The sequence below is a fragment of the Bubalus kerabau genome, chromosome 4, assembly GCF_029407905.1.
Source record: "Bubalus kerabau isolate K-KA32 ecotype Philippines breed swamp buffalo chromosome 4, PCC_UOA_SB_1v2, whole genome shotgun sequence".
In the NCBI taxonomy this organism is placed as follows: Eukaryota; Metazoa; Chordata; class Mammalia; order Artiodactyla; family Bovidae; genus Bubalus; species Bubalus kerabau.
In genome coordinates, this window is record NC_073627.1 from 59,005,753 (window position 1) to 59,021,187 (window position 15,435).

Here is a 15,435-nt window from a genome sequence, read left to right on the forward strand (position 1 = left end):
AGACAGAGACACAGACTAAAGAAAATTAAGATCCAACAGGCTAAGTGACCTCAGACTTCTGAGCTGTTTTTAAAGTGAGTGAACTGCCTCAGACGACCTTCGCATCTCCTTTCTCCAAAATTCTCTGACTTCTGAAAAATATGGCTCATTGTATCCTGGATGAACACAAAATGCTTGTATTTGGACTATAGTTGCAGGAATTAACGACTCTGAGTAAACCAGAGAATCCCTACTGGGAAAAAAATGTCATTTATGGCTGAGGCAGCTTTGGTCTCTGAATTTTCCATAGCAGTCAGGGATAATGGCCCAACAGTTTTTCCTTTTCCTTCTCCTCACGTTGTTTTGGCAGTAAAATGCCTATTTGAGACAGAAAACAAAGTAAATACAGCAGAATCCCGATCCATCCCTAAAACACAGTCCAACCACCGTATTAATCTACAAATCTGCCAAACCACACAGCAACCAAAAGACACTTTTTGACTGTATTACAGGATTCAGAGGATATCTTCTTCCTTAACAATTCCATTTTGGGGGCTTTCCATACGATGAGCTTAAGTGAGCCAGCCAACTCAGGTAAGTACAGAGGGGAGCCTCGAAACTTGTGGCAGCTTGGGATCTGGACAGTCCCCACAGATAATCTAACAGATGCACTATGAAGCAAAAACAGCTTTTGTTAAGAGGAGAAGACAGTATGAAGAGGAGAGAGAAAGGGGATGGATGCAAACAATGAGTGGTCATGTGGGAAAAATTAGTCTATTTTCTCAGCTTCTGCCAAAAAAAGGTCGCCGGCGATATCAAGAGGTGGAAAATGAGAAACTTCCATTATCATCCAAAAACCACGTGACCATTTCCTGCTCCACTTGGGAAGGAAAACGACGGTAAGCCTGACTTCCAAGGGGTTGTGGTCTTCTGGCACCCTCTACTGTCAGGGAGGGAGACTGCAGCCGCCTGCCCCGAGGAAGCGAAGGAGACCAAGACAGAATCCGTCCTTGGGCTGAGGATCAACACACTATTAAATGGAAAGAAGACAGAAGTGTGAGAGGGAGAGAGCGGACAGAAAATTCTCAAGTTCCTTCCAAGGCTGGAGCCAGGATTGAGGCCCTACTCAGTGGAGAGCACCGCTCTTCAGAGTCCCACAGAGCTGGGTGATTACATGGGTGAAATGCCTAGAAATGCTTCACAGAAGGCAGCTCTTGACATCAAATAGGAGTTCAAAGGAGACTGGATGGATGACAGAGGGCAGTGAAGGCAAAAGAACACATCATCTTAACCCGTGTGTCTAACTCTGTCACTCATTTAAAAGTTTTTCATAAATCGTATCAATCCTCCAGATTTTTTTAATCCAGATTTAATTTTTAATTAAATTTTTTAATTTAATTTTAATTTTTAAATTTAATTTAATTAAAATTTTAATTTAATTAATTTTTAATTAAAATTTTAATTTTAATTTTTTATGTTTGAACTACTGACTAAAGTAACAAGAAGCATTGTAATTTGAATTTTTATAGAACCTTATAAATTCTCAGTTGTTCTATAAGGTATTATGTTTGGGCCATTAAAATTCAGAAACTTTAGAAACTGCTGTGCCTGAATCAGGGAATTTTCAATTTAGGGGCAGATGGAAAATGTCTATTCCTCATCACTATAAGAGGTGTTATTCTCCAGTTTGTTTCATTCTACTTAAAACTGTTTTGTGGCACAATGGACCATGCATGCTAAATTGCTTCAGTCTTGTCCGACTTTTTGCAATGCTATGTACTGTAGCCCGCCAGGCTCCTCTGTCCATGGGATTCTTCAGGCAAGAATAATGGAGCAGGTTGCCAGGCCCTTCTCCAACAATCAACCATGCTGCTGCTGCTGCTGCTGCTGCTAAGTCGCTTCAGTCGTGTCCAACTCTGTGCGATCCCATAGACGGCAGCCCACCAGGCTCCCCCGTCCCTGGGATTCTCCAGGCAAGAACACTGGAGTGGGTTGCCATTTCCTTCTCCAATGCATGAAAGTGAAAAGTGAAACTGAAGTCGCTGAGTCTTGTCCGACTCTTAGCGACCCCATGGACTCTGGCCCACCAGGCTCCTCCATCTATGGGATTTTCCAGGCAAGAGTGCTGGAGTGGGGTGCCATTGCCTTCTCCGAACAATTGACTATAGGCTGCCACTAATGAACAGACACTTCTGGTGTCACCCCACCATCTGTGAAATAGAGGCTGCCAATTTGTGAGTGAGAGGTATTCTAAGACTGTCTTTACATTCCACAGCAAATTCTTGTTCAAGGCTGAGAGCTCTCCGACTCCCTTGCCAGTTCCTAGATTGCAGCAGTTAGGTCAACGAGGCTGCAGTAACAAGTAGGTCCCTCCAATAAGCTCTTTTGCTGCTCACGTCATAATATCAGGGTGGCGTCCCCCTAACAGCAGGCTTCCGTGTGGTGACTCAGGGGCCTGGGTTTCTTCCATTGCGTGGCTCTGTCACCTGCAGGGTCACAGCCGCAGCATCTGTATCCTGTCCTAGAAGAGACAAGCTCAGAGACAGCCTCCATCCTTTGTGCTCAAACCCACTGGCTAAAGCTCAGAGATAAATCCACACCTAACTACCATGGTCCAGCTGTGTGCTCAAGAAGAACAAAGAATTTGATGGACAACTAAATTTCCTAGGTTATGGCTACCAGAACTTCCGAGGTCAATTTGAATTCTCCCTTCTGATAACTCTGGTGGCTCAGATGGTAAAGAGTTTGCCTGTAAGACGGGAGACCCAGGTTCGAACCCTAGGTTGGGAAGATCCCCTGAAGAAGGAAATGACAACCCACTCCAGTATTCTTGCCAGGAAAATTCCACGGACAGTCCTTGGGATCGCAAAGAGTCGGACATGACTGAGCGACTTCACTTTCTACTTTTTCTCATAACTCACACTATTTAAATTCCTTATTATTATAAATCCTTCATTTTAACCCATCACAGCACTTCCAAATGCTAGCATAACACAAGTCGTATCACTTTGGACAAACTACACAGTACCTTTAACCTTCATTTCTCTCATCTATAATAGAGCAATAATGATACTTACACACTGTAAGGAATAAATGAGCTAATGTATATAATGCATTCAACATGGTGCTAGTTGTCAATTAGAATGACATTTATTATCTCCTTCTTCTATCTTGACTGTTTTTGCATATCAAAGCAGATCAGTGTCTCTATTTTCAGATTATCATATGGAGAATTTCATCCATGTCCTCGATGAATTAAGTCTATTTTGAAGATGAGACATAAAACTGGTGAAGAGTTAAGCTTTGAGAATATTTATACATAATATTGAGCCAAATATAGAAGAATTTTAATTAAAAGGTACATGATTAATTCTCAGATTATCTGTGTGTACAATGAAATTTTCAGAGAAGAAAGTAAGACCCTATGGGGGAGTTGGGATTTGGATTTGATCTTTAAGAGTAGGTTCTAGATAAGGATAGGAGGCAAGAATGAGGACAGAAGGCTCTATAGGAAGCTAGAATGACCTCAAAAACACAAGGAGGGAGGCAAAGACCAAGAAAGCAGGGACATGGGGGAAGAAGAGGGAAGAGGGAAAAGTTGAGAGACAAAGGGATGATATGGTTTTTCTAAATGTATATGAGCAAAGAAAATTAAGCTGAAAAGGTAGGTTGGTGCTAATAGAAAGCTAAATGGATAGACCGGTGACTAGCAAATCTAAATGTGGGGGGAAATCCTCTTGCAGGCATGGTAAGATACATAAAAAGAGGTGGAATGTAGGAGTTCCAAGTTCTGTACAAGTTCCAGAGCCACCGCCTAATTTGAACCTTGGTTCTGCCACTTAAAACCTATGACCTTGGCCAACTTTGCCACCCTGTCTGTGCATTACTGTTCTCACATGAAAAATGAGGTTACAAGCTCTCTTGGAGTTTCTGGGAGAACCGAGTGGCTCAGTTCATGCAAATCCATTGGAAGGAGACTTGGCACATGGTGGTGGGTCTCCCATTAGGGGATCCTTTTTTATCCTGAGATTGAAGTCAGCCTAGCTCTGTGCAATTTCTACTAGTAGGATACCTTTCTCTCTTAGTGATTATGAACTCCCTGGAATCACTGGACCTTTAGAAACCTTCAAGTAGTTTGTGTTTCCCACTTGGTGTCATATATATAAGCAGACCCAGACATTTGCAAGTCCAACTCAAAATATCACTTGCCTTATTAATTCGCTAGGGCTACCATAGCAAAATACCACAGACTGAGTGATTTAAACAACCCAATTTTTCTTTTCACAGTTCTGGAGGCCAGAAGTTCAAAACCCAGGTCTTGACAGGTTTCGCTTCTCCTAAGGTCACCTTCTTACTGAATCCTCACATGGCCTTGCCACGTGTGCACAGCGCTGGTGTCTCCCCGCGTGTCCAAATTTCCTCTCTTATAAGTACAGCAACCATATTGGATGAGGACCCACTGTAAGGCTTCATTTTAGTTTAATCACCTCTCTAAGGGACCTGTCTCCAAATGCTGTCCTTCTGAGGTACTAGGGGTTAGGGCTTCATCATATGAATTTGAGGGGACACAATTCAACCCACAACACCGGGCCTGACCTTTCCACTCATTGTATGATACTGTCTCTAGTCCCCCATCTAGGAGGTCTCTTTTTATGACCGTTATCGCATAATAAGCAGTGTGAAACTTTACCAAGAAAGCCAAGAGGTGTGCTTGTGATGGCCATCCCCAGATACATACTCAGCACCTCCTGTGCCGTGCTCTGGGTGGTGTGCCGGGACCCATCTGTACGTGGAACAAGCTGCCTACCCTCACGAAGCCTGCACTACAGGAGATCTACATCTAAGAAAATACATAACAGAGCTCAGAGTACATCGGATGTGAACAAGTGCCATGGAGAACAAGAAAGGAAATACAGGAGAAGGGGAGCCCCCTGAGCGGGGTGCAGGGGAGTGACTATTTTGTAAGGAGTGGTCATGCAAAGCCCCTCTCCTATGGTCATGTTTTAGCAATGACATGGGGAAGTCAGGAAACAAGTCATGTGGATAATTGGAGGAAGAACATTTCAAGCCAAGAAAACATCAGGTTCTAAGATTCTGAGGGGGAACTGAGGTTGATGAAGCTAGAGCCTGTTATACAGAGAGAAGTAAGTCAGAAAGAGAAAAACAAATATCATATATGAATGCATAAATATGGAATCTAGAAAAATGGTGCTGATGAACCTATCTGCAGGGCAGGAATGGAGATTGTGACACAGAGAACAGACTTGCGGACACAGCGGGGGAAGGAGAGGGAGGGACAAGTTGGGAGAGCAGCTTTGACACGCACTCTACCATGTATAAAGTGGATAGCTGGTGGGAAGCGGCTGACAACCCAGGGAGCTCAGCCCGACGCGCTGTGACAACCTAGAGGGGGCTGGGGGTGGGAGCTGGGAGGGAGGCTAAGAGGGAGGGGACGTGTGTATACTCACGGCTTAGAACTCAGCATCCAAAAACTGAAGGTCAGGGCACCCAGTCCCATCACTTCGTGGCAAATGGATGGGGTTTTCCATTTTTTAATGGAAACAGTGGTGGATTTTATTTTCTTAGGCTCCCAATCATTGAGGACAGTGACGGCAGCCATGAAATTAAAAGGAAACACTTGCTCCTTAGAAAGCTATGACAAACCTAGACAGTGTATTAAAAAGCTGAGACATCACTTTGCAGACAAAGGTCTGTGTGATCTAACCTATGGTTATTCTGGTAGTCAGGTAAGGATGTGACAGTTGGACCATAAAGAAGGCTAAGCTCTGAAGAACTGATGCTTTTGAACTGTGGTGCTGCAGGCCCTTGGACCCCAAGGAGATCAAACTATTCAAACCTAAAGGAAATCAATCCTGAATAGTCATTGGAAGGACTGATGCTGAGCTGAAGCTCCAATACTTTGGCCACCTGAAGTGAAGAGCTGACTCATTGGAAAAGACCCTGATGCTGGGAAAGATTGAAGGCAGGAGGAGAAGGGGACGACAGAGGATGAGATGGTTGGATGGCATCACTGACTCGATGACCATGAGTTTGAGTAAGCTCTGGGACTTGGTGAAGGACAGGGAAGCCTAGCATGCTGCAGCAAAGAGTCAGACACGACTTAGTGACTCTACAGCAACAATGGTTGATTCACGTTGTGTACACCAGAAACCAGTACAGCATTGTAAAGCAACTTTCCAGTTAGAAAAAAAAGCTCCTGAGGTGGAAGTGGCTTGGAATACCCACTTGGCTGGAGCAGAACAGATGAGGAGGAAAGTGCTTCGAAAGGAGAGGAGAGCTAGGTTGGGCCCCATTCTATCATTGTAGGGATGTTGACTTTTGCTGAAGTGAAGTGGAAAATCCCTAGAAAGTTTTGAGCATGGTCTGATTTATGTTTTTAAAGGATCACTCAGATTATCATGTTGACAATAGACTGAGTCAGGGAGTGGGGAATGGTGAGCAGTCCAGCTAGTTACAATTGTTACATTGGGAGGTAACAGTAAAGTAGAAATAGTGAAGTTAGTGAGAAAGGTTTAGAATCTTGATGTATTTCCAAAGGAAAACCACCAGGAATTTCTGTTATAACATCTCCTGCTTATGATGCCCTCTAGGTTGCATTTGGCATCCTGCCAATCAGCACTGTCAAAGTTTTAGTGCATCAGAGCATTCTCTGTATCCTGGAGACAAGTGTACAGCTTAAATCCATGCACATCCTCCCAAGCTCAATCTCCATATCAAAATAAACGAGCACTAACATTATATAAATCCTGTCTAGGGAACTGGATAAAGCAGCCATCTTTAACCATCTATGCTCTGATCATAGGTTATGAAAAGTCCAAAGCCAAAAGGAATGCAGAATGCCTCCAGCTGGTATGATATTTGGATAAAAAAATATAGAATGTCATCATGCCCGTGACACATTCCTAATCAGAAAGGGAAAAGAGAGCAGAAGAAAGGAAGGCAGACCAGGTAAGTGATCGAGTGTGCTGTTCCTAAAGTGAGTAACTATAGTGCAAGAGTTCTTGTCAATATTTTAAAAAGCAAGCTACGAAATTGCTTTCTAATTGCTGACATCAATAATTTGTATCTTGAATTATTTTTTTAAGATGAAAATATTAGCATAGTCCTACTAATCTATTGCTTCCCTGATTTTCTCAGATAGACTGAGATCTTTTTTGTTCTTGTTAAGTTGTCCAGTCATGCCCAACTCTTTGTGGCCCCATGGACTGCAGCACACCAGACCCCCCTGTCCCTTACCATCTCCTGAAGTTTGCCCAAGTTCATGTCCATTGCATCCATGATGCCATCCAGCAATCTCATCCTCTGACGACTTTTTCTCCTTCTGCCCTCACTCTTTCCAGCATCAGGGACTTTCCAATGACTCGACTGTATACATCAGATGACCAAAACACTGGAACTTCAGCTTCATCATCAGTCCTTCCACTGAGCATTCAGGGTTGACTTCCCTTAAGATTGCCTGGTTTGATCTCCTTGCTGTCCAAGGGACTTTCAGGAGTCTTCTCCGGCACCATGGTTTCAAGGCATCAATATTTTGGCATTCTGTCATCTTTACAGTCCAGCTCTTGCAACCGTAAGTGACCACTGGGAACACCATACTCTTGACTATACAGACCAGTGTCAGCAGAATAAGTCTTTGGTTTTCAACACACTGTCTCAGTTCAGTTCAGTCACTCAGTCATGTCCGACTCTTTGCAACCCCTTGGACTGCAGCATACCAGGCCTCCTGTCCATCACCAACTCCCAGAGTTTACTCAAGCTCATGTCCATCGAGTTGGTGATGCCATCCAACCATCTTACCCTCTGTTGTCCCCTTCTCCTCCTGCCTTCAATCTTTCCCAGCATCAGGGTCTTTTCAAATGAGTCAGCTCTTTGCATCAGGTGGCCAAAGTATTGGAGTTTCAGCTTCAACATCAGTCCTTCCAATGAACGCTCAGGACTGATCTCTTTTAGGATGGACTAGTTGGATCTCCTTGCAGTCCAAGGGAACTTCAAGAGTCTTCTCAAACACCACAGTTCAAAAGCATCAATTCTTTGGAGTTCAGCTTTCTTCACAGTCCAACTCTCACATCTATACATGACTACTGGAAAAACCATAGCCTTGACTAGACAGACCTTTGTTGACAAAGTAATGTCTCTGCTTTTTAATATGCTGTCTAGGTTGGTCATAACTTTCCTTCCAAGGAGTAAGTGTCTTTTAATTTCATGGCTGCAATCACCATCTGCAGTGATTCTGGAGCCCAGAAAAATAAAGTCAGCCACTGTTTCCCCATCTATTTCCTATGAAGTGATGGGACTGGATGCCATGATCTTAGTTTTCTGAATGTTGAGCTTTAAGCCAACTTTTTAACTCTCCTCTTTCACTTTCATCAAGAGACTCTTTAGTTCTTCACTTTCTGCCATAAGGGTGGTGTCACCTGCATATGTGAGGTTATTTATATTCCTCCCAGCAATCTGGATTCCAGCCTGTGCTTCTTCCAGTCCAGCATTTCTCATGATGTACTCTGAATACAAGTTAAATAAGCAGGGTGACAGTATACAGCCTTGATGTACTCCTTTTCCTATTTGGAACCAGTCTGTTGTTCCATGTCCAGTTCTCACTGTTGCTTCCTGACCTGCATACAGGCTTCTCAAGAGGCAGGTCAGGTGGTCTGGTATTCCCATCTCTTTCAGAATTTTCCACAGTTTATTGTGATCCACACAGTCAAAGGCTTTGGCATAGTCAATAAAGCAGAAATAAATGTTTTTCTGGAAGTCTCTTGCTTTTTCCATGATCCAGCGGATGTTGGAAATTTGATCTCTGGTTCCTCTGCCTTTTCTAAAACCAGCTTGAATATCTGGAAGTTCACAGTTCACATATTGCTGAAGCCTGGCTTGGAGAATTTTGAGCATTACTTTACTAGCTTGTGAGATGAGTGCAATTGTGTGGTAGTTTGAGCATTCTTTGGCATTGCCTTTCTTTGGGATTGGAATGAAAACTGACCTTTTCCAGTCCTGTGGCCACTGCTGAGTTTTCCAAATTTGCTGGCATATTGAGTGCAGCACTTTCACAGCATCATCTTTCAGGATTTGAAATAGCTCAACTGGAATTCCATCACTTCCACTAGCTTTGTTCATAGTGATGCTTCCTAAGGCCCACTTGACTTCACATTCCAGGATGTCTGGCTCTAGGTGAGTGATCACACCATCATGGTTATCTGGGTTGTGAAGATCTTTTTTGTATAGTCTTCTGTGTATTCTTGACACCTCTTCTTAATATCTTCTGCTTCTTTTAGGTCCATACCATTTCTGTCCTTTATTGTGCCCATCTTTGCATGAAATGTTCCCTTGGTATCTGTAACTTTCTTGAAGAGATCTCTAGTCTTTCCCATTCTATTATTTTCCTCTATTTCTTTGCATTGGTCAGTGAAGAAGGCTTTCTTATCTCTTCTTGCTATTCTTTGGAACTCTGCATTCAAATGGGTATATCTTTATTTTTATCCTTTGCCTTTCACTTCCATGATCTTAGTTGTTTTTTGTTTTTTGTTTTTTTTAGTTTTAAGCCTGACTCTTTCACTCTCCTCCTTCACCCTTAAGAAGTTCTTTAGTTCCTTCCTCGCTTTCTGCCATTAGAGTGGTGTCATCCACATATCTGAGGTTGTTGATATTTCTCCCGCCTATCTTGATTCCAGCTTGTAACTCATCCCACCTAGCATTTCTCATGATGAGCTCAGCATATAGGTTAAACAAACAGGGTGAAAGCAGACAGTGCTATCATACTCCTTTCTCAATCTTGAACCAATCTGTTGTTCCACACAGGGTTCTAACTATTGCTTCTTGATCCACATACAGGTTTCAGGAGACAAGTAATATGGTCTGGTATTCTCATCTCTCTAAAAGCTTTCCACAGTTTGTTATGATCCCCACAAAGACTTTAGTGTAGTTGATGAAACAGAAGTAGATGTTTTTCTGGAATTTCCTTGCTTTCTCTATAATCCAGTGAATGTTGGCAATTTGATCTCTCGTTCCTCTCCCTTTTCTAAACCCAGCTTGGACATCTGGAAGTTCTTGGTTCACATAACACTGAAGCCTAGCATTAAAGATTTTAAGCATGACCTTACTAGCATGGGAGATGAGTGCCACTGTCCAATAGTTAGCACATTCTTTAGTACTACCATTCTTGGGAATTTTTCTTATTTAAGATGAAGACTTTAGCATAGGTCTACTCATTTATTCCTTCCCTGATTTTTGTTCACATTGTCTGAGATCTTAGCTCAAGATAATTTTTATTAAGTGAAAATTATAAAGTAAGAGGTGGACGGAGGGCACAGGACATGTGTGTGGTTATGTTTTGCCAGCCCTGAAGGGAAACTGAGCACTGAGGGAACCAGGGACTGAGCACTTCAGATGTGCCTGCTAAACGTGCTGCAGCACCACGCTGGCTGCAAGACTTGTGTGTCTGCGGACACCGCCTTCCAGGGCTTTCCACCCAGCTTTCACCTTCCCTGTGGTGAAGAATCCCATCGACAGAAGACAACATGAAAAAGAATATATATGCATATATATTAAAAAACTAAATCACTCTGCAAAAGTCTGACATGACTTAGTGACTAAGCAACAACAACAACAACACGTGAAACTAATACAGCATTGTAGATCAACTATGCTTCAATAAAATAAATTAAAAAAAAGAAAGTATGAAAAAGTGTTTACAGTATGCTACCCTCTGAGTAAAGAATTAGGGAAGATAATTATATATTTGAATTTGCCAATACCTGAAATAAGAAATACTGAAAGTATATGCAAAAAAAAAAAAAATATATATATATATATAGAGAGAGAGAGTAGTCTATTCCCTACCCTTATGTATGTATATATAGGTAGGGAATAGACTAAACAAACACAGAAGTAAAGTGACTTCACAAAGTATACTTTTAAATATAGCTTTTTTTAAAATTTGAATCATGGACTTATTTTTGTTGTTGAAGTATAGCTGGTTTACAGTATACAGCAAGGTGATTCAGTTATATATATGTATATATATGTGGATATATTTATGTATTCTTGTTCAGATTCTTTTCCATATGTATTCTTGTTCAGATTCTTTTCCACTGTGGGTTGTGGGATATTGAGTATAGTTCCCTGTGCAATAGAGTAGGTCCTTGTTGTTTATACAAAAATTATTATTTTTATGTAAAGAATTGGAAACAACATGTAAACAATTGGTAACAATTCTTTTAAAAAAAGAAGAATTCCATGACTAAGAATCAGTAGCTCCTAACACCCAGCAGGGAATATGCCACAAAGACAAGAATTGGGATCCAGCATGGGAAAACTGGCCAAGAACTCATGGAAGCAGCTTTGGAACCATCGTTGAAAAAATATTTTAAATAGATCCGATGGGAAGATGTTGGTCTATGAGCTTTGTGTTACTATGGGCTGAGAATGTCTAATGGGATTGGGGCGATTGAAATGGCTGTAATTTAGCCTCAGTATGTACAAGGATGGGCTTCCTTGGTGGCTCAGAGGTTAAAGTGTCTGCCTGCAATGCAGGAGACCCGGGTTCAATCCCTTGGTTGAGAAGATCCCCTGGAGAAGGCAATGGCAACCCACTCCAGTATTCTTGCCTGGAGAATCCCATGGACAGAGGAGCCTGGTAGGCTACAGTCCTCGAGGTCGCAAAGAGTCGGACATGACTGAGCGACTTCACTTTCACTTTCATGTAAAGGATAGAATTCGTTCCACCTATATGTACGTCGCAGAAGTATTGGTTTCACAGCTTGTCTTTTCTGGCAGTGAGCAGAACTGCTCTCATGAACTTCATGATGAGAGGCTCGTGTAACAATGGGTGCAGTTTCAATGGCACCTGCTGACAGCGATGATTGAAGCTGAAGTGTTGGTATTGTTGATATCATATGACTAGCGCCCAGGCCCCAGCATCTTGCGTGGTTACCGTATCCTGGCGTGATGTGTGCAGTGGTGGCTCCTCTGACGATATTAAGGGGCCTCTTCTCAGAGCTGAGTGGTACACAGTTGGCATTGTGGGAGGCCTCTTCCCTGTCACCATAGGTGTGTGTGCCCAGTGAGAAGTTTCTGAAAATGGGAGCCCGGGGAGTGGGCCTGGGTCTGGTCTGTGTCCCCACTGGGATCTATGTATTTCGACCTCCCACTACGGCTGGTGCCACTCCGCACTCAGTGGCAACTGATGGTGGATTAGTTCTCTGCAGCATGTCTCTTCTGTATCACAAACAGAAAGTAATCAAGCATGCAGAAGTCACTCAGGTGTATGGAGCTCTAAAATATGATCCCATCAGTCTGATGCTGGGAATCTACCTGGATCCAGTAAACCTATTTATGCACGTTGCCAGTATTCTAACAACTGGAGGCAGTAGAAAGAAGTGAAGTGACCAGCTTCTGACTTCTTAATACATCTCTTAATACATCAGATACCTGGCTTGTTTACTGGGGGCAGATATTAAATAGTTTGTGCAAGCAGCTTTTGTTGAAGTTTAGAGGATAAGAATTTGAGACTTCCCTGGTAGTCCAGTGGCTAAGAATCCTCCTGCCAATGCAGAGGACATGGGTTTGACCCCTAGTCTGGGGATATTCCACATGCCATGGGGCGATGAAGCCCCCTGTGACACAATTGCTGAGTCTGCTCTCCAGAGCCTGCAGACTGCAGCTAGCAAGCCCGCGAGCTGCAGCTACTGCCTATGCCCCTAGACCCTGTACTGTGCAACAAGAGAAGCCACACAACGAGAGACCTACACTCGGCCACACAGATTCAGCACAGCCAAAAATAAATAAATAATTGTTTAAAAAGAGAGCAAGTGCTACCAATTATAGGGAACAGGATAGTCTCAAAGTATCTAGAGAAAAAAACGAAGGTAAGAACTCATTGCCATATGTAAAACAGATAATCAGTGTGAGTTCAATGCATGAAGCAAGGACCCAAAGGCTTAGGGAGAGGGTAGGGAGGGAGGCAGGAGGGTTCAGGATGGAGAGGATACATCTATACCCATGGCAAAAAAAAAAAAAAAAAAAAAATCACAATATTGTAAAGTAATAATACTCTGATTAAAATTTTTTTTAAAAAAAAGAACTTGTGAGCACTTTTCAAGTGTGCCAGTAATATAATGCTTCAGGCCTGCTTTTTCTTCTAGAGAATAAATTCCATAGTTCTCTGCCAAATAGCACACACATATTTTCAATTCTCGTGTTGAGTAACTCGAAAATGTTCTTAGAAGTGGTCAAACAGGAGATGGCAAGAGTGAACATCAACATTTTAGGAATTGGTGAACTAAAATGGACTGGAATGGGAGAATTTAACTCAGATGACCATTATATCTACTACTGTGGGCAAGAATCCCTTAGAAGAAATGGAGTAGCCCTCATAGTCAGCAAAAGCAAAATGCAGTACTTGGGTGCAGTCACAAAAGTGACAGAAATGATCTCTGTTCATTTCCAAGGCAAACCATTCAATATCACAGTAATCCAAGTCTATGCCCCAATCACTAACGCTGAAGAAGCTGGATTTGAACAGTTCTGTGAAGACCTACGAAGGCAATGGCACCCCACTCCAGTACTCTTGCCTGGAAAAATCCCATGGATGGAGGAGCCTAGTAGGCTGCAGTCCATGGGGTCGCTAAGAGTCAGACACGACTGAGCGACTTCACTTTCACTTTTCACTTTCATGCATTGGAGAAGGAAATGGCAACTCACTCCAGTGTCCTTGCCTGGAGAATCCCAGGGACGGGGGAGCCTGGTGGGCTGCCGTCTATGGGGTCACACAGAGTCGGACACGACTGAAGTGACTTAGCAGTAGCAGCATGAAGACCTACAAGACCTTCTAAAACTAACACACACACACAAAAATGTCCTTTTCATCATAGGGGACTGGAATGCAAAAGCAGAAAGTCAAAAGATACCTGGAGTAACAGGCAAGTTTGGCCTTGAAGTACAAAATGAAGCAGGGCAAAGTCTTACAGAGTTTTGCCAAGATAACACACTCATCATAGCAAACACCCTCTTCCAACAACACAAGAGTCAACTCCACACATGGACGTCACCAGATGGGCAATACCAAAATCAGACTGATTATATTCTTTGCAGCACCAAAGGTGGAGAAGCTCTATACAGTCAGCACAAACCTAAATCAAACCCCTTACAATTACACAGTGGAAGTGACAAATAGATTCAAGGGATTAGATCTGATAAACAGAGTGCCTGAAGAACTATGGATGAAGATTTATAACACTGTACAGGAGGCAGTGATCAAAACCAGCCCAAGAAAAAGAAATGCAAAAGGCAAAATGGTTGTTTAAGGAGGCCTTACAAATGGCTGAGAAAAGAAGAGAAGCAAAAGGCAAAGGAGAAAAGGAAACGCAGAGTTCTGAATCTGCAGAGTTCTGAATCTGCAGAGTTCTGAAGAATAGCAAGGAGAGATAAGAAAGTTTTCCTAAATGAACCATGCAAAGAAATAGAGAAAAACAAAATAATGGGAAATACTAGAGATCTCGTCAAGAAAATTAGAGATTCCAAGGAAACATTTCATGCAAAGATGGACAATATAAGGACAGAGACAGTATGGACCTAATAGAAGCAAAGGTATTAAAAAGAGGTGACAAGAATACACAGATTGAAAGTCATTAAGTCATGTCTGACTCTTTGCAAACCCATGGATTATACAGTCCATGAAATTCTCCAGGCCAGAATACTGGAGTGGATAGCCTGTGCCTTCTCCAGGGAATCTTCCCAACCCAGGGATCAAACCCAGGTCTCCTGCATTGCAGGCAGATTCTCTATCAGCTGAGCCACAAAAGAAGCCCAACAATACTGAAGTGGGTAGCCTATCCCTCCTTCAGCAGATCTTCCTGACCCAGGAATTGAACTGGGGTCTCCTGCATTGCAAGCAGATTCTTTACCAACTGAGCTATCAGGGAAGCCCAGCATACACAGAAGAACTATACAAAAAAAAATCTTCATGATCCAGATAACCACAGTGGTGTGATCACTCACCTAGAGCCAGACATCCTGGAGTGCAAAGTCAAGTGGGCCTTAGGAAGAATCACTATGAACAAAGCTTAGGAACACATCACTTCAGGCATTCCATTTATCAGATCTAATCTCTTGAATCTATTTTTCACTTCCACTGTGTAATTGTAAGGGGTTTGATGTAGGTCATACCTGAATAGTCTAGTGGTTTTCCCTACTTTATTTTAACTCTGAAATTTTCAATGAGCAGTTCATGATCTGAGCCACAGTCAGCTCCCAGTCTTGTTTTTGCTATGAACTAAGCTACTGACTCGATGGACATGAGTTTGAGTAAACTCTGGGAGTTGGTGTTGCACAGGGAGGCCTGGCATGCTGCGATTCATGGGTTCACAAAGAGTCGGACACAACTGAGCGACTGAACTGAACTGAACTGAACTGAAGCTAGTGGAGGTGATGGAATTCCAG

General features: G+C 42.6%; 1 pseudogene; it reads left to right on the forward strand.

The window, feature by feature from the left end:
- Positions 1-545: 545 nt before the first annotated feature.
- Positions 546-12,378, forward strand: LOC129650886 (growth hormone-inducible transmembrane protein-like; annotated as a pseudogene).
- The last annotated feature ends 3,057 nt before the right edge of the window (positions 12,379-15,435 follow it).